The sequence below is a fragment of the Miniopterus natalensis genome, chromosome 10 (assembly GCF_054644295.1).
Source record: "Miniopterus natalensis isolate mMinNat1 chromosome 10, mMinNat1.hap1, whole genome shotgun sequence".
Taxonomy (NCBI): domain Eukaryota; kingdom Metazoa; phylum Chordata; class Mammalia; order Chiroptera; family Miniopteridae; genus Miniopterus; species Miniopterus natalensis.
This window is the reverse complement of record NC_142090.1, coordinates 16,807,891-16,828,535: the sequence shown is the minus strand read 5'-3', so window position 1 is coordinate 16,828,535 and position 20,645 is coordinate 16,807,891. Positions and strand designations below refer to the sequence as shown.

Genomic DNA, 20,645 nt, shown 5'->3' with positions numbered 1-20,645 from the left:
ATTTTACTTTGTTTGCATACTTTGCATACAGAGGTGTGTTTTTTTTTACTCTTATTATTCTAGTAGTTTCATTTACATATATTCATTATAATTTTTAAACATTGGTAACCTTTCCTTTACTGAGGAAGCTAGGAAGTAGATAGTAGTGACTTGCCTATCAGATACCAGCATTCTGTAGCAGATTAGCAAATTTTTTGAATATACTATCTCAGTTTTTTATATAGGTATATGCTGTTTCCTCACAGTGCAATTTTTCACTGTGTAAGGGACATGTTTACTAACAGATCCAAATATCTTTTGACTTTGTATAAAAATTAAGCCAAAAGCAGATAAATTTATATTCAGCAGTTAATGTTTCAGTATTTTATCTTATTTGGAGCTAGATCTAGATATTCAGTGCATATGAATATTCATCATTTAACTTAGTATAGCTTTAAGTTTTCAATTTATCCAAAAGATTTTTAAGTTAACATATTATAAAATAATTATTGTTGAAAATTTCACTTAAAAACTTACCTCACATCTATTTTATTTACTTATTTTTAACAATTATGCTTACTTATTTTAAGAATAATTTTCAAATGAATCTTTAAACAAAATATGTGACATTAAAGAAAAGATCATTGTAAATGATTTTTTTCTTGTTTACAAATCTGAATTATTATTACTAACATTTCTCTTAGTTTGCATACTTTGCATACAGAGGTAAGTATAAAAAAATCAGAAGCAAAGAATCTAAAAAGTTAAACATATGGTTGTTGGTTTTTACTGCTGTGCTTGACACACATTAAGAAATTCATTTTCATTGTACATTTGTTCTTGGGTTGGATTTATAGTTCCTAAACATCTAGTAGAGGCAGCATAAGCTTGTTGACTAGTAAAGCTAGGTAGAAAAAGACTGTATATCTGTATTTTTTTTAATGGTGACAACATTGAAAATTTTTATTAAATCAAAAATTTTAAACTAGTCTTTATTTTATCAAAGATTATCTCAGCACACAGGAACTTCTAAAGAGCATTTGGATTAGTTTCTATATTTCTAAGAGTTTTGGAGCACTTAATATATATAAGCACTCATTTATCTCTAGCCAATTTGAATAGAACTCCTTTAAAGGATTTGATAAATTTTGTAATACCATCTTGAGGTAGAAAATACTACATATACATAACATACATGCAGACACATAGAAAAACATACATATAAACAAGTTTTATAGCTCTCATTCTAAATCTTAGCTGTGAGTAGTTATAAATACGTAAAAAGACAAGTCACTAATTTTTTTCTTTTTGAAATATTTTTATTGACTTTTAGAGAGAGAGGAAGGGAGAGAGAGAAACATCGATGGGAGAGCAAAACATTGATCAGCTGCCTCCTGGACTACCCCCACCGGGGCCCACAACCCGGGCACATGCTCTGACCAGAATTGAACCGGCAATCCTTGGGTGCACAGGACAACTCCAACCAACGGAGCCACACTGGCCAGGGCCACACAATTCACTAATTTATATAAGAGTTGATCCTCATCTTTTCCTTATTTTTTAATCCAAGTACGTTTCTGGTGGATGGAACAAGTTTACTTGTTCAATGATTGCTAAAGTTTTTTCTTTTTTACCAATATTTGTGGAGAAGATTTTTAAGATTTTCATTTGTCCTTGATAAATACTCTTGTGGAAGCTGTGAACCAAATTTTGGCAAGGGATTCTGGAAACAGTAGCTGTTTGGTTCCATAAAGCCTCTTTAATTTTTTTTCCTTTTAGTTGGGAGGCAGTTTGCCTCCTTGAAAGTTTGCATTTCAAAAGATGGCTCTCAGGTCCTCGAGCAGAAAGGATAGAAAATTCAAAGGCACAGGGAAAGGATGTGTTTTCTCTAAGAAGGAATTCAGGGGCATATTTCCTTATCAGAAATCTAGGGTAATTATTATTTGTTTCTTTTTTAAAAAAGAAATTATTGATTTCAGAGAAAGTAAGGGAGAGGGAGAGAGAAAACATCAATGATGAGAGTCATTGATTGGCTGCCTCCTGTACGCCTCCTGCTGGGAATGGAGCCCGCAATCCGGGCTTGTGCCCTGACCAGGAATCGAACCTTGATCTCCTGGATCATAGATTGATGCTCAACCGCTGAGCCACGCCAGCTGGGCTCTTTCTCTTTTTTTTTAAAAAAAGTACAAAACAGTCTAATGAATTCTTTGTGGTGGGAGTCTAAAATATATTTGCCAGGGGCTTAGCATGGAAAGGCCTTTGTCAACACTTTTCTGGCTATTAGTGTTAACATAAATCTCAAGCCTGCTCTATCTGATCTTGCCTCCTAAGTTTGTTAGGAGAATTCCCCTCAGCCCCCAAGACCAGCCAAGTCATTCGCCTATATGTGTTCTTTTCCTTCAGTCTGATATCTCATAGGTACCAATATAACATTTGTTAAGGATGAATGCTGTCTAAGAATCCTTTTAGATTTATATAAAAGTCCAAATCTTCAAAGATACACCTTCAATGCAACTTCAACACAATAAGCCTTTTTATAGCTTAACTATGGACATAAGAATCAAAGAGGGTGCAAAAGATGAAGACCCACCCCAGATCTAGAATTACTCCCAAAGGTAGTCTATGAAAGTAAATACTTTTGTTGTCTTTATAGGTGGTATAAAGGAACTCCTTATAAAAAAAGTGTTATTGGTGGAAGTGGAGTTTCTGCGATGTTGCAAGGAAAAGAATTTCCTGAGACTTGCATAGGAGGATGAGTAACATTTATTGGTGTGGAAATAAACGCCTGGGTTTCCAGTGTCCTCTCTCTGTCCTGCCATGGAAGAAGTCCAATCTTGTCCACAGCAGGGCCAGAACAAAGGCTACTACCCATAGTTTCTGCTCGATATTAAAGTTCAGTCCAGTTCAGCATCCTGCATGTGGAGCCTGCATGGTCATGGCCCATGCGGCTGCTAAGCCACATGGCTATGGAGAGAGAATGCACCAACGCAGGAGCAAGTGCCAGTCATGAAGCAAGAGAGAACAAGAGCGAGGGAACTCTCTGAGGATTTTAACTAGGAGCTTCTTCAGACTAACCAATTAACTTATCAAGATTTCACATGCTTCTGATGGGGCCCACCCCTGGCCAGTCCGTTGTTCCCCAGGCTAGACTGACAAGGAGGCACCTTCCCTGCCTCACCCTGACTTCACTGCACATGCGCCCATCTCCCCTTGTTCCATCCCTTCCCCCAGTGATCTGCAGGGAGCGGACCGGTGGTTCCCTGGGGCGTGTGCCCCTGTAGCTTCCTGGTGAAGCTGCCCAGATGACCATGCTTATAATCTCTGGCCTCCCCTTTGCTCTCTTCCTATTATTAATATTAATAAACTAGCTAATTACAATGATAACAAGAAGACGCAAATGACAGAGATACAGGAAAACAATGACTTTCTGAGAGGCTGAAGATCAATAACAAATCGGTGTCCAAAACCAAATTCACAAGAGTCACAATCCAAAGAACTAATTTTTACAAATGGTTTTTCCTGATACACTGAATTTGAAAAGAAGGGACAAGAAGTTCACCTTCCTCTCTTGACCAGACGCAGACAGAAATCTGGCAGGCTGATTTTGGTAAGATTTCTTATCTTTCACTGGCTTTTGTCAGTTGTCCCACGATTTTTTTGCTGTAGTCTCTGGGGTAAGTGGACAGTCCCAGCCGTCCTTTCATAGTCACTAAAATTGTAAAAGAGGAAAAATGCTTTTTTCTGCTATTCTCCTTGACTCTCTGGTCGGGCCCCTGTGAATTGGACTGACAAAAGACAGATTAACAAAAGAAAGCATACAGAGTTATTCAGTATGTTTGTTTGTTTTTTTAATCCTCACCTGTGGATATATTTTTCCATTCCTTTTCAGAGAGAGTGTAAGGGGAAGAGAGAGACACATCGATTGGTTGCCTCCTGCATGAGCCCTGACCAGGGCCGGGGATCAAGCCTGCAACATAGGTACGTGCCCTTGACCGGAATTGAACCCGGGACACTTAGTCTGCAGGCCAGCGCACTAACCACTGAGCAACATTGGCCAGGGCTAATACGTTTTACATGAGATGAGAGCCTTCAAACCCCCACCCCCCAAAATGATTAAACCTGAGTGTTTTAATACTAGTTTTGATGAAAAGTGAAAAGTCATGGCAAAATGTGATAGGACAAAAGGATATGAGCTAAGGATAGTGAACTGGGGGAAACTTAGCAGGACCTTAAAGTTTCAGTATGCCAAGGTGCCATATTTTGGAGTAGCACGATCTGAGCTCTATCAATAATGATAACTCACGTAGCTTGATAATGATGATATCCAAAAGTATGTCCAGTTTGATTATACCCATTTATCTGTAGTTAATCCTAAATTATTTTCCTGTCACATTGTCTTCTGAGTTATAGTGGTTTATAAATTTTATGGTTTTTACACCTTTTGAGTATCCCTGCAATCACTGAGGGAGGTGTGTGTTTTTTCTTCTTCCCTTGGGCAGTGTCTTGAAATCTCTCCAGTTTGGGTAGCTGACCCAATTTTTGTTCAGTAGGTATTTAGCTTGCTGTTGATGGATCTTTCACAATTTAATGCCAGCACATAAAAATGCTTAATGTTTGTGATTACAGAGCTGAGACCTAGTCATGAACCATTAATTTATAACATACTTATTTTTCCATTACCAGCTCAGTTACCTCTGCCCCTTGAACGAATATAACCTCTAATGCAGTCACACACACTGAAGCTTTAGTATTAACTTTTCAGCTCTTGTATATAACATTTTTGGTTAGGTTCTTTGACTTACCGCACTTTTGAAAGATCCCAAGAGTTTTCAGGGTCTCTGGCTAGACAATAACAAGAACAGTGTGTAGTATATATTGATATGATGATACTTGGCAATTCTAAAGCAACCCTGGTTTTATTCAAGAGCATCAGGCTAAACCAATTAGGACTCTTTGGGCTTAAAACCTACTTTGTAGAATTTGCATTTTTATTTACTCCTTTTCTTCAAAATTGTTCCTTAAAGACTAGCAGAGTTCATGGTAGATATGTATCTCAAGAGACTCAGTAGGAGGGCTCTTGGCTTAAAGGAGCGACAGTGACAGGTATTTGGGACTCAGACTCCCAGAGGCTCTGTCCTAGTCTTGGGAAGAAAAGGAAGGGCACCCTAGGAAGGTTGCGTCCTTCCAAGACGTAATAGAGTATCAAAGAATATTCTCTTTAGAGCACTTATAAATATGAATCAGTTCTTACAATAGCACTGTGGTAAGCAATTATAGCTTACTAATGGAAAGGCCAGAAAAATAAAATTCAGTTAATGTTTGTTAAATGCCATAAGCACTTTACTTAGTGCTTGTCCAAGGCTCCACAGTAGACAGCTGTAAACGCAAAAAACAAATGCTGCATTTTACCAACACAGCATCTCACTTTCTGTGTATATGAATATAAATAATTCTAGAGTTATAAGTAGCAGAGATTAGAATGCAAGTGTTTAAAAATATACTTGTTTAGGTTTTTATATTTCATGAATTCTCATAGGGGTAAGATGTCAGAATTAGGAAAAAAACTTAATTTATTGTTTGTTTATAGTATATTTTCTGCTTAAATATTATGCTTTAGTCAAATCAAGCATAAGGTAAAAATTGAACTTGAGTTTATGTTCTATAAAACTTCAACAAAATGCTTATTTGACTAAATCATAATACGAGCACTTGGTTAAAATATTACAGAATGAGAACTCAGGTTCCACTTTCTATCTTGTGTTTGAAATGTTAGTATAACATTTAAATGAAGGTATCTTGTAAATAGAACTGGAGTCAGACTGGAAGTTGGAGGAGGGAGTCAATAAATAGCTTTGAAAGTTATAAAGCTCTTAAAACGGCAGCTATGTGCGGAGGACAGAGGCAACTAGTGGGACAACCTTGGGCGCTGGCGCTGGGCAGGAAGAAGATAAATGTTGCAAATTTACATTATTATCCTGCAGTAACATACTTTCACCTTTGTATAGCTCTTTATAGCTTTTAATCCAACTAAACCCATTTTATTTGATACTGAATAAACTAAGTGACTTCTTAATATAATATTTAATTTTAGGGAAGCTATTACTACTTTTTTCCTAAAAAGTATGAGAAAAAACCTAGATACTTTACATTGAATTGTTGTTAATATTTTTAAAGAAATAGAAATTTTGTTGGAACTAGAGCCCATTTTTTAAAAGTATGAGGAAAAAACCCTAGATTCTTTACATCGAATTATTTTGTATTTGATTGGTATATTTTTAATATTTTTCAAAGAAATAGCAATTTTTAAAAATTTAGAGGCCAGGTCTCTTAATTTTCTGTCTGGATCTCTTTATTGCAGGATACTACTATAAAACCATCAGTGTTTATTAAGCCCTGGCTCATTTTTCACTTAATCAGAAAGTATAATAGGATTAAATTTTTAAATAGCCATGTTAAAAAAGTAAAAAGAAACAAGTGCCTGGCCGGTGTGGCTCAGTGGATTGAGTGTTGTCTCGTGCACCAAGAGGTAGGTTGATGGTTCGATTCCTGGTCAGGGCACATACCTGGGTTTCGGCCCAATCCCTATAGGGCGTGTGTAGGAGGTAGCCAATCTATGTTTCTCTCTCATTCATGTTTCTATCTCTTCCTCTCCCTTTCTCTCCAATAATAATAAAAAAAATAAAATTAATTTTAACAATGTATTGTATTTAACCCAATAAATTCAAAATATTTCAACATGTAATTAATATAAAGATTGAGATATTTTACTTTTTTTCATACTAAGTCTTCAAAATCTGGTGTGTATTATGTATTGATTGCACATTTGAATCTGGACTAGCCACATTTCAAGTGTTCACTAGCTACATGTGGCTAGTGGCTATCTATTAAACAGTGCAGTTCAAAAGTATTTAATGTAAATAAATTTTGAGCTGCATAAATATTGCTATCAGTTATTTACATGAATATAATTTTTTTCTGGGGTTCTTAGGGACAGGGTAATTCATTTGATAGACCAGGCTTGATGAACTCAAGGGAAGTTTGATATGAGTTAAAAATAAAGCTAGATCTAGTTAGAAGGAAATTCTTTCTAAAGGAGGAGGAGGAGCCAAGATTAAATTTAATACCATCATCCTATGTAGACATATCCACTTTGCCAAATGAAAGCTGTCTTCTTGTTACCCTTAACTGCTTTCTTCTTTTTGATTACTTGAAAGAAGTACTATCTAATTGGAAGTCAGTATGTTATAATCAGAATGTGAGGGCTAGAAGGAACTTTAGAAGATAATATAGGTTGTTAGAGTGTTAAATAAATTAAACATTTTAATAGATTATAAATGCAATAATATAAAATTCAAAAGGTATAAAAAGATGACAGCAAAAATAAAGCTCTTGTCCTCTATCTACTTGATTGCCCTCCTTTGAGGCAACCAGAATACTTAGTTTCTTATGTATCCTTCAGGAGTAGCCTATACATATACAAGTGTATATATCCTTTTAAAAATATACAAAAGCGTAACATAATACGTACACCATTCTGCATCTTACTTTTTCCCCACTTAACTATATCTTGGAGCTGCTTTGTTGTTTTTAAAGTCTATATAATCCACTGTAAGGATGTACCATAACTTAGGTACAGTAACTGGTTTGCTATTCATGGTTCTTTAAGTTATTTTCAGTATTTTGTCCTTACAAACAATGCTGTAATCAATATCTTTGTATGTATATTTTGAACATATATGTGAATGTCTGTAGAATACTTACAAATGGAATTTCTGGTACAAAAGGTATGTATATTTTTAAAATTTATGAACATTGCCAAGTGCAATAGATGTTATACCTGTTACCACTCTCAATAGTAATGTGGGAAAAACTTTTTCTTAAATAGAACTGATTCTCCAAACCAACTCTTCAGAGAAGACAAAAAAGAATTTTTGTTGTGCTGTTCTTTGTATCGTGCTGTTCTAATTGAAGAGGGATAGATAACCCCTTTTGTCTTGAGATGATCCTCCTGAACCACCTCAGAGGAGCTTGTATGGTACCAGAGTGTAGACTGAAAACAGTGATTGTAATCCAGTTCCCCTTATTGTAGAAGAATTCCAAAGAGATGGAGCTATTCCTCCAAGGCCTCCCAAAAAGTAGAAAGAAGATAGACTATAGTATTCTCAGAAAAGAATAAGAATGACTATAAAATGTATGCAGAAAGAATTTCTTAATGTCCTGTGTAGCAGGTGTACCTCAATGACTTTTTGAGAATCAAACCTTTTAAAAATAACATTTGCTGTTTGATTTTGTTTTCATAATTCATGGTCAGTGGAGGCCTTGTTGGAGAATAGGGAACTTGATGGTCAGGGAAAAGCAAGGGAGGAAGTCCTTGCCTTCATATTTCTGATGTGGCGACAGCTGATAAGAAAAGCAATAGGAGAAAAAGATCTCAGAAAGAGTGCCCAGTCCAGTGCCCAGTGCCTGGCACTGGCTGCTCGGTTACAGTAGTTCCTCGGTGGTGGAAGTGTTGACTGGGCTAACCGTTTTGGGAGGTAGTACTTAAGCAGATGATATGTCTGTGCGCCCCATGATCCAGCAGTTGTTTTCCTAGGTATACAGCCAAAAGATTCTTACATGAGCTCCTAACAGTGCTGTTTGTGCTTGTGGAAAACAGTCTGGTTGCCTGTACTCTTTCCCCAACTATGCTAGGTGAATTGTGGTAGGCTTATACTACAGAGCACCCGTGTCGCAGTTTGAAGCAGCGGACTAGATGTGCACATGGCAGGACGGTGGATCTTAAAAACGGTGCTGACTCAAAACAAAGGAGCAGATTGAGCTATGTAACGATAGTATTTATGTATCTTTTAAAATGTATTTAAGTAAAACACACAGTTTGCAAGAAAACACGCGAACGCATGAAGCGTTACAGTAATTGCGTAAATGAGGAATGATGGGAGTGGGGATAAAAGCATAAGCAGGATGGAAATGTGTAAATGTGAAACTTCCTCCCTCCGCTGAGGCGATCCTTGAAGCTGGCTAGGAGGGCGCCCGCACACCAGTATCCCCGCATCTCCCCTCGCTGCTGCCTTTGGGAGGAAAGATCCTGGTAACAAGTTATCGTTGGAACTTTTTTTTCTTAACCACACTAAAAGTGAATGCTTGGTATTCATGGTTCTGAAAGCTTGCTTTTTTTTTTTGCTTTTATGAACTTCGCTTTTTCTGTTACAGAATGTTCTGTTTGGTTGTTGCTTTTACACAGAATATACTAGCCTTATTGTTTATGCCTGGTTTAGGTACTGCTAATACTATATGTTGTCATTCTTAGAAGATAATACTTAGTGATTAGTAACGTAAGAGACTTTTCAGTGTCCTTTTAGGTAATGTCCCTTTTTTTTTTATTAGAGCAAGGGGAATAATACTCGGAATAAAGTAATCACTGTTTTGATACATTACCCTTTATAAAATTTATATTATTTAACTTGCTTCTCTTACAAACATATCTGTTTAGAGAAGATAAAAATACTGACTCCTAGAGAGTTCCCTGAGGTAGCAGTAAGATCTTGGGTAGAATATAGACTATAGGAAACAAATAGCTCCTACCTTTATGCAATTTTTGTTGTTAGAACTGCTCTCCTTTTGTAGGTCATGAACTTTTGGGTAGCCTCAGTTTTGAGTTATCCTTAATTGAGGTTTTTGGTTGTTAACTATACCACCCAGGTGGGACTTCAGATTAGCAATTGGATAAAGGAGCTGTAATGGGATTAAAGTAACCTTGGCAACCATTGTAATGTAAATTATCTCACTGGGAAGGAAGTTGAGAGCCTGGGCACATGTTAGGGCGTTCTTTTACAGCATTTTGCTGTTTTACAGTCCTGGTGTAGCTGCTTCTTGGACACCATCGAGTCCGTGCTACTCCAGCCTTAGTTTTCTGAGGAGCTAACTCTACGTTTTAATATGTCTATAAAACAAAACTAATCTCAGATGTGCTTATTGTCTTCATACACATAATGATCCCTTTTATCTTTACTAACATACCTTTTTCTCACTGCCTTTTGCCACTAACATGGCTGCAGCCCTGCCCCAAATCTCTGATGCACAAAGAAAACCTCTTAGGTTTCCCGAGAAACACTGTGGAGAGTGCCTAGTATATCCTGTTGGCCAAGATTCGGCTTATGGTGGAACTGATAGTGCCTAGGCTACTTTTTAAGCAGCATGAAAAAGACTAAGCCTTGCTTTTCAAATCTTAATTTTTTGTTTTAACCTTTAAGTTTTAAGCAATAAATTTTTCCATATGTTTTAGAGTTTTAATGGAGGTTTACTCCTTGTGGATTTAGCGATTTGATAACTGGAGGGGAATAATAAGAGTGAAACCAAACTGGGGTTGACTTGCCGAGTGCTGTACTTGTTTATTACCTTCCTAATGAGTTAAGTGATTTAACAAGAGCTTGTGAGTGAAAAGCTTAAGGTTCTTATTCAAGGTTAACCATTGTCATGTTGTTGGTGCTAAGCAAATAGCTTCCATCATCCTCAGTTTTCTCTTTATAAAGGAAGAGTGAAAATAATGACTTTCTTTTATGGGAAAATATTTATAAAAGGGACTAAAATATCACTGTTTGTATCACCAAGAATATCACCTGATGCAAGAAAGAAATTCTAATTTTTAAGGTAATATGCCTCAGGTATACTAAGTAGTAGCTCGCTCAGTTAAGACTTTTAAATGCTTTTGCTTTGGTTTTTAAGTTTTCTTCCTCCAACCTTACTCTTCTGTTGAGGTATCATTCATACCAGTTGGGATATTTTTGTGTCAACTGTCTTTGGTTGGCTTAGTCATCAACAGGTGAGTTGATCTTGAGCATTTATTATATGTAAAACTTGGAACTGTGTGCGCAGGGAATAAGTATAAAATCATAATTTCTGCTCTTCAATATAACAGTTGTTCAAATACTTGAAAACAGCTCTGATGTTACTTTTCCTACTTCAGGTTGTCTCTCTCTGGAAATCATTCTGTTGTTTGTTCTTCATATGATTTAGTTTGTCGGCCCCGTTACCACCAACCTGGTTGTCCTCTCCTGGATCTATTATTTGTGGTCAGTGTTACTTGTAAGAGGTCATATGCCAAATTATAATTCTCAGGAGTTGCCTGATCTGTAGTAATTTTCTTTTTTGTTCAGGTCACTGTACTGTTATTTTATTACCTGAATTTATGCAAGCATTTTAGTTTAAAATTTTTTTATTGATTGATTTGAGAGAGAGAGGAAGGGGGAGAGAGAGAGGAAAAAAAACACATCGACGTGAGAGAGACACATTGATTGGTTGCCTTCCGTGCACACACACCCCAGCACTGGGGATTGAGCCTGCAACCGAGGTACTTGCCTTTGGCCAGAATTGTACCTGGGACTCTTCAGTCTGAGGGCCGACACTCTAACCACTGAACCAAAACAGCGAGGGCAGTTGCTTCTTGTATGTGCCTTGACCAGAGATCAACCTTGGCGTATTAGGATGGTGCTCTAACCAACTGAGCTATCTGGCCAGGGCTAGTGAATTTATGCAAGCTTTTTAAGCTGACATTTCACACCAAAGGCTTATCTTGAGCTTACAGCCAACTACACTCTCAACTAAACATCAGCTAATATTAAAATTGATTTCTTACTAGTAGTATACATTTTTTAGATAAATCCATTTACATTTATTCTTGATAAATTTCATTTTGTATTTTCAGGCTATTGTTTCTAACTGTTCAGATATTTTTATAATACTATGTCTTCCATGGTATTATCTAATCTTCCCAGGTTTCTAACACCAACAAAATTTGTAACCTACCATTTAAATCTTCAAGGTGTTGATAACACTTATAGATACAGAGCCCTGTGACAACATGAGAGCCTTCCATCCAGACTGATATTAAGCCATTGACTAATAATCTGAGGATGGCCCTGGCCAGGTAGCTTAGCTGGTTAGAGCATCATCTGATATGCCAAGGTTACGGGCTCAATCTCCGGTCAGGGCAATTATAGGAAGCAACCAATGAATGCATAAACAAGTGAAACAACAAATCAGTCTCTCTCTCTCTCTCTCTCTCTCATCAATAAATAAAAATTTAAGAAATAATCTGAGGCCTGGCTGGTGTGGCTCAGTGGTTGAGTATCAGTCTATGGCCCAGGAGATCAAGGTTTCATTCCTGATCTGGGCACATGCCCCGGCCTGTGGGCTTGATCCCCAGCGAGGGGTGTGCAGGAGGCAGCTCATCAATGACACTTTCATCATTGATGTTTCTCTCTCCCTCTCCCTTTCTCTCTCTGAAATAGATAAAAATATATAAAAAATCATAATCTGAGTATGGTTCAACCAATTCTCAATCTATTGCCTAACTAGCATAAGAAACTTTTTCTTGCCCGGACGGGCGTGGCTCAGCAGTTTAGCGTTGACCTAGGATCCAGGCAATCGGGGTTCGATTCCCGGTCAGGGCACATGCCCGGGTTGTGGGCTCGATCAATGACTCTCATCATTGATGTTTCTGTCTCTCTCTCCCTCTCCCTTCAATAAAGATATATTTTAAAAAACAAACAAACAAAAAAACCTTTTTCTTGATTTCAACAAATTACGTATGACCCACTCTATGTTATTTCTCTGATCTCTTAGTCTTGTAATTCTGGCAAAAGTAAAATTAGGTTAGCATGATTTTTTTTTTCCCTTATTGAACCCATTTTGGCTTCTGGTGCTCTCTACACACCTTCTTTATACTACCATAGGCTGACAAAGAATTTTGCTTCTAATCCTTTTTGAACTTGTAATCTATAGTTTCTAGAATCAAGTCTCCTTTTTTTTTACTTAAAATTGAGAAAATTGAAATTTCTTGTTTCTGGTCTTCTAGCCTCTCTTCTATTTTCCATGAGATAGCATGAAGATCTCCGCGTCTTAGGCTGTAATTTATATGATTCTAGACATTTGAACATACTACAAAGCTTCTGGAGGCTCCTTTATTGTCTTTTCTTCTATCTCAGGCTTCAGTTTCCTCTTAATCTGTGTTAATAGGTTAACCTCTTAATCTGTGTTCTGCTCTTTCTAATCTGGAAGATTATTCTTGATAAAGAAAATGGAAGCAAAATAAGAGTTGAGTATGTTAGATTTTCTGTATTTTAACATGATAGAAGGGCCTATCTCATCTTTTTATATCCAACTATGCTAGAAAAAGACTCTGTATGATAGCACTTTTTATAAACTCATATTGATTCTCTATTATGTGCCAAGCACTGCATTAGATTCTTGGGCTCCAAAGATAAGACATGGTGTTTTCTCTCAAAGAAGTCACAATATAGTTGGAGAGATACATATAAATTTTTGCAGAATAGCAAGATAAGGGCTAATAGAGGATGTTCAAAATCCTGTGTACTGAGGAAAAACAACCAATTGTGTTTAATGGGGCAGGTTTATATGAGCCTTCACAGAGGAAATTCTATTTAAGTGGATTTTTAAAGGAAGTGTAGATATTTTGGGTGGATTGGGGTGGGATTGGAGGACTAACGTTTCTTCCTGTTCTATGAAGAACAGGATGTGCAAATAAATGAAAGGTAAAAGCCAATATGGTGTGTTGAGAAATATTAAAATAATCTAGTATGGCTGATGAGGCTGGAAAGAAAAGTAGGACCTTTATATTGTGCTAGAATTTGGACTCCAGTAGGCACATGAGTATCATTGAAGGTTTGAGTTTTTAAAAATATTTTTATTGACTTTTAGAGAGAGGAGAAGGGAGAGGGAAAGAGAAACATCAATGTGAGAGCAAAACAATGATTGGCTGTCTCCTGCACATCCCCTACTAGGGATCGAGCCCGCAATCCAGGCATGTGCCCTGACTGGGGATCGAACCAGCAACCTTTCCATGCCCTGAATGACTTCCAGCCAACTGAGCCACACCAACCAAGGCTCACTGAACGGTGTAAAGCAGGGGATGTCATCAAAACCAGGCCAGTCAGAGTGTCTCCTTATTTAAGTCAGACTGGGCTAGGTTATGTTGTGATAACAAACAATCTCCCAGTTTCAGTGGCTTATAGTAACAGGAGTTTATTTTTTCCTGCATATCTATCTTGTGGCTCTGCCCCAGGACCCAGGCTAGAGATGCAGCTCCTATCTGAGACATTTCCCTTGTGGTAGAGGGAAATGAGATATGGTAGAATCATACCATTGCTCCGAAAGCTTCTGTTCAGAAGTGGGATGTGTCATTTGCTTATGTTTCATTGGCTAAAGGAAGTCACATTGCCAAGCCTAACATCAACTGAGCAGGAATATCTAAACTTCCACCAGGGAGGGGCAGTGATTATTTTGAATAATAAAGAATCTATTTACATGTATCAAATTTTATTTCTTTATGTTTTGGGATTAGCCTGGAGCTACTGGTGACCATGTTTCTAGTGACTCCAAGTAACCTGAGGGAATGAAGCTAGTAGTGTACAGAGAAATGAGAGACCAGCAAATGTCCTGGCAGCTTTAGTCTCTGTACTCCCTTGTGCTGCCTTGGTTCCTGAAACTTTCCTTTATGTCTCCTGGCTAACAGAAGAGTGCAATGATTGGATTTGCATTTTAGGTTATGTTGGATGCAGTATAGAGAATGGAGAGAATAGATTAGAAGCAGAAAGAACAGTTAGTTCCTTATGGAGAAAGAATGGTGAGTAATCTGTTTCAGATATGGAAGCACAAACGAGGTTTAGAAAGATGTAGATGAAATTTTTTTAGTATGAAGATTTCATGTAGATGAAATCTTACTACAGAAGTAAGATCAGGTCCTGATTGTTGCGGGGAGGAATGAAAGAGATGGAAGAGAGTATGGCCGTTTGAGACATTTGGTTGGATGGTGGTGCCATTTACCAACACAGATGGTAAAATAGGTGGTGGGAGAAGATACCTTAATTTTAGACATACTGAATTTGAAGTGTCTGTGGAACATCTAAATGGAGATACTAGTAGACAAATTGGATATACTGGTATGGAGCTCAGAGGATGTTAAAAATGATATTAAAATGATGATTCATGGAATGTAAGGGTAAGAAATCATGGAGCCCGGCCAGCATGACTCAGTGGTTGAGCATCAACCTAGGATCCAGGTGATCAGGGTTCGATTCCTGGTCAGGGCACATGCCCAGGTTGTGGGCTCAATCCCCAGTGGGGGGTGTGCAGGAGGCAGCCAGTCAATGACTGTCCCATCATTGATGTTTCTATCTCTCTCCCATCTCCCTTCCTCTCTCTGAAGTTAATAAAGACATATTTTTTAAAAAAAGAAGAAATCATGAATAAGAAGGAAATGGAATAAAGGGAATGGGCAGGAGATGAAAGTAAAGGATCAGAGAACGAAAGTCAACATGAGATCATAATAGGAGTAATTAAACAAGCAAGCTAGAAAAAAGCCAGAGGGCAGGATACCCAAATTAGCTATTTTGCAGATGGAACAGCTTCTAGTGATAATAGGATCTGGGTTGTGGCCTTGGTAGTGGTTAGCTGAGGTAGAATGGAAGAGAACATCATTAGAAATAAGATGAAAGAATTTGAAGACCAAGGTCTTCACGGGCCACCCGTATACATTGTTGAAATCAGCCAGTGTTGCAGAAATTCTAGTTATCTATGCAATATCCAGTTTGTGCTTTTTCTTATTAACATAACCCTGGGCAGTGTGCCCTGGAAAAACTGTGCATATGACAGTAACCTCCAATAACAATGGTTTATATGCACATGGGTTTATTTTCTCACAAAATATGCTATCTTTGTTCACATAAAATCATCCTTTCATATCTTTTAGAGCATTTATGGTATTTATTACATTCTGAGTAAGTTATATACATGATTTATTAGTTCTATTCAACTCTAACCCTCAAAATGTATGTACTGTATTTCATTATATAAAGAAATACAGAGACAAGCATTACAAGGTTGGTATGGTAGCTCCACAAAGATTAGGGACCCAGACTCCCATCATTTTACTCCATCATTCTTAGTATGTTGCTTCCATCCTTATGGATGCTTTCATGGTTCAAGGTGGAGCTCAAAGCATTATTTCGGAATTGTAACCAGCAAGAAGGAGGAAGGGCAAAAGGCAAAAAAGAACTTTCCCAGAAGCCCTACCCAACAACTTCCACTTGTCTTTCATTTGATAAACCCAAGTTAATGGTGGAATTTAGGGTGACTAGAATCTGAGAGAGAGAACTTTAATAGATGATAGTAACTAGGAGGGGAAGAGAGTAATAGTTGAGTGGCATGACCTTGAAGGGGCTGCTTTTTATAAAAGAGTGAAGAAAGTGTTCTGGCAGAGAGCATGGTAAGTGCAGAGGTTCTGAGACGGGAATATACTAGTTGATTTTAAGGAGCAGCAAGGAGGCCAGTGTGGCTGGAGTAGAATAAGAAAGAGGGAGTTGTAGGTAGGAGTAGTAGGCCAGAGGTAACAGATTATATATGGTTTTAATCGCTCATATTAAGGATTTTAGGCTTTGACCTTTGCTCTAAGTGAGATAGGAAACCATTGGAAGGTTTCGAGCAGAGTGACATGATTTTATATTTTATTGATTTTTTAGAGGGAGGAAAGGAAGGAGAGAGAGAGAAACATTGATCGGTTGCCTCCCGCGCGTGCCCCAACTGGGGATCAAACCTGCCACCTTTTGGTGTGCATGTATTTTAAAAGTACAGCAAACAGGATATGCCAATGAATTTAATTAATGTTTCAAAGAAAGAGAGGAGTTAAGGATGATTTCAAAGCCTTTAGCCAGAGCATTAGGGAAAGTCGTCCAAAATGATAATTATATTAGCACAGCAGCCTACTATAGGTGTCATCAGTATCATCACCCTGTTTCAGTGCGTTCTTGGGTTTTGTGTCCTTTTCTTCCTTCTCATTGCACATTTAAGTGGCTTTCAGTGCATTTATTCACTATTTTGCTCAATAAACAAATGTCTGCTGAGCAATTAGAAATTGCTCCAGCCTTTATCGGTTAGGTTTCTTTGGTTGCAAATTGATTTAAGAAAAAAAGGGAAGGGGTGGGGCAGGGGGGATATGATAAGGATAAAAGGGTAACTCACAGAATCAAAGGAAATGCCAAAGAATCAATCTTGGAAGAGCCCTGAACTAAGTGTCATCTCACAGAGATCTAGGTAACGTAATGGACATAATATTTTTATCAGGGTAACCCTATCTTGATAAATCACTCATATAATTGAGTGTCAAATTTAATAATGATACTGAGCTAGATGTTGGGGTAGGAATGGTAGGGAAAGAGGTGCATCCAAAGTTGAGTAAAGTATAGTAGATTCATTCAGAGGGTTATAATAGAGTAGAATTAATAAATCATATAATAACATGGCCTCAAAGTAAATATCCCAAGGGTGCAATTGTAAATTCTTTTGTTAAGACTTCAGAAAGATTGATGGCAGTGTTTTGTAGAACCCTTCAGCTAGATAAAAAGATTCCCAAAGATCTAAAGGGAACAACACCTCTTAGACCCTTTCTGTTACACAGTAAGGCTTCTAAGGATCTTAAGGGTGTTTTCTTACAGTAGGCTCACACAGAAGTTAGGATAGAGAAGGTGGGTATTGTCTCTCTACTGGAGTAAACCCTCTACTAGATTCATAGGAAATCTAGAAGGTTTTTAATAAATTGTACTAACAGGGGCAGCTTTAGCTTGGATTACAAGGAACAGAAACAGTAAAAATGGAAATGGGCCTTTGGACTTCTAATCATCTACAGGCAAGAAGCAGGCTGAGAAGACTGCTCCATTGTAAACTTTAACCATCTCTTATGTAAAAGGAATGATGACTCAGAGAGTGGAGCCAAGAGGTTTTGGGAATCACTCTCAGAGAGTAGGTCTAGGCTATAATCAAGGAACTGGTGACATGTGTCTAATTAAATTTGAGATTTTCTATGGACCAATAACTGCTTTATGTCTCCTGTTCCTGCCTTCTTTTCCTCATATTTTGAATGAGAGTGTCTATTGTAGTTATCTTGAGTCAGTCTCACTGTTGCACGTTTGTATTTGAGTGTGTGGGAGCAGATAATTTGTCTCTTTATTCAGATCAAAAGGAACTATACTCCAGTAGCAGTACCTGATGAACTGCATCTGAGGAACCTCAGTCATACCTGGACCTGAATTAGATATCAAGATTCTGGACATCAAGCTGATACCATAATGAGATGAGACTTTTGAAGGTCTTAGGAGAGGGTGAGTGTATTTTGCATGTGGGAGGAACTTGTTGGGACCAGAGGGGTGGTATGTGGTAGCTTATCTTCAAAGTGGCCTTCGCCAGTTTCTTCCCTTCTTGCCATTCAGAGGTGGAGTCTTTTTCTCTCTTCCCTTTGAATCTGGGCTGGTTTTAGTGATCTGCTTGATCAGTTGAGTGACTTTTTGGGACTTCTGAGGCTAGGTCATAAGAAGCCTTGCAGCTTCTGCCTGTGCCTCTTGGAATTCTCTCTCTTGGAATACTCACTCTCAGAACCCAGCCACCATGCTGTGGGAAGCCCAGGCCAGATGGAGAGGACCCATGTAGGCGCTGGTTGATAGCCCCAGTGAGCTACCAGCAAACAGCCAGCATCAGTTAATTGTCAGCCATGTGTGTGAGTGAAGGAACCATGTCGGACAGTCCAGCTCTAACAAACGCTGCCTGGAAAAGAACTGAGGTCCTAGACACATAGCTCCTATTGAGAATCCTAGCCATCTTTATCTATTCACGTCATCTTATTTGTGGTCCCAGACATTGTGGATCAGAGACATGTTGTCCCTGCTCTGTCCTGCTAGAATTTCTGGCCCACAGAATCATGAGAATAATAAAATGATCATTGTTTGACCTAAATTTTGGGATAGTTTTTTATGCAGTAATAGATAACTAGAACATTGTCAGATTGAGTAGAAGGTAATCCAGCTTTATGCAGTTTATAAGGGGCATAACTAATACAACATAAGGAATTAAAGAGATTTAAAATAAAGGTATGGAAAAACATATTCTAAAACAAAGCTGGTATAGCAGGAGTAATAGTAGGCAAAATTAACTTGAAGGCAAAAATCATTATTAGAGTTAATAATTATCACAAAAAAATATAAAAGGAATAATTAACGAGGACGCTATAATAAAAAATCACTATACATCCAATAGTGTGGCCTTAAAATACAGCAGTGGGCAAAAGTAGGTTTACAGTTGTTTGTATGAGAAAAGACATGCAGGTTATGATTATTACAATAGCTTTATTAACTCAAAATAATGGCACAATGACACAATACACCTACTTTTGACCACCCCTGTATATAAATAGAATACAGATAGAATATAAAATATAGACATAGAATACAGAGAGAAAATATATAAACACAATTATAGGGAAAAATTGATAAATCTACAAAAGCAAGAAATTTCAACATATCTTTCTTAGTAAGTGATGGTGAAACAAAAAAATTTGAGAAGATTTGAACAAAATGACCAACAAGGTTCATTTGGTTGGCCTGTGCAGAGTCCTGCACCTAATGGATGAGAATAAACTTTCTTTTTAAAAAACTGAACACGTACTGAATTTATAAAGCAAGTCTTAACAAAAACCAATGAATGGGTATTATGCAGACTATGTTCTCTTCTCGAAGTCAGTTAAGATTGAAATTAAACCAAAAGAAGGTCAAAATAACTATATATTTGGAAATGTAAAAGCACAGTTCTAAGTAACTCATAGGTTAAAGAAGAAATAATAATAGAAATTAGAAATAAAACTAACTTACCAAAACTGACTCAAGAAGGAATGACAACTTGAGTAGACCTATAATCATTAAATATATTGAATTAATAAGTAAAAAGCTACCCAATATAAAAGTGGCACAGATGGAACAACGGTATTATTGACATACCATAAACTGCACTTATTTAAAGTTTTCAATTTTGAAAAGTTTTGACATAGGTATTAACCGTGAAACTGTCATCACAATTAAGATAATATATCCAGCCATAGTTGGTTTAGCTCAGTGGTTAGAGTGTTGGCCCTTGGACTGAAGGGTTCTGGGTTTGATACAGGCCAAGGGCACGTACCTCAGTTACAGGCTCAATCCCCGGCCCCAGGGTGCATGCGGGAGGCAAGCCAATCAGTGTGAGTCACATCAATGTTTCTCTCTTTCTTTCTCTCTCTCTCCCCTCCCCCCCCCCCCCCCCTTCCACACTCTGTCTGAAAAAGCAATGGAAAAAATGTCCTCGGGTGAGGATTTAAAAATATATATATAACATATCCATCACCTCTGAAGTCTTTTCCCCCTTCCTACCACCTGACCTCATCCCTAGGCAATCACCAATCTGCTTCATGTTACAATAGATGAGTTTACATTTTCCAGAATTTTATATAAGTAGAATTATGCAATATATACTCTTTTGGGGGTGCATGTTATGCTTCTTTCACTTAGCATCATTATTTTGAGATTCATCCATGTTGCTAAGTGGTCAAAATGTTATTCCTTTTGTTGTTTAATAGTATTCCAGTGTGTGGGTAAACCACACTTTGTTTTCCACCTTCACAGACATTTGGGATATTTACTGTTTGGGACTATTATAAATAATGCTGTTTCGAACATTTATGTACAAGTGTTTATGGACATACGCTTTTATTCCTTTTTGTTAAATATCTAGTTGTTCCGCACTAGATGGAATTCTTATTATACTGCAACGTAATTTGAAACAAGATTATTATTATT

The 20,645-nt window shown here is 37.5% G+C and overlaps 1 protein-coding gene and 1 long non-coding RNA gene across 2 annotated transcripts in view; one reads left to right on the top strand and one right to left on the bottom strand.

The window, feature by feature from the left end:
• Positions 1-20,645, top strand: part of AHCYL2 (adenosylhomocysteinase like 2) — a 146,582-nt gene that overhangs the window by 21,051 nt on the left and 104,886 nt on the right. The window lies entirely within an intron of this gene.
• LOC107537343 (uncharacterized) overlaps positions 1-20,645 on the bottom strand; it is a 47,439-nt gene that overhangs the window by 4,180 nt on the left and 22,614 nt on the right. The window lies entirely within an intron of this gene.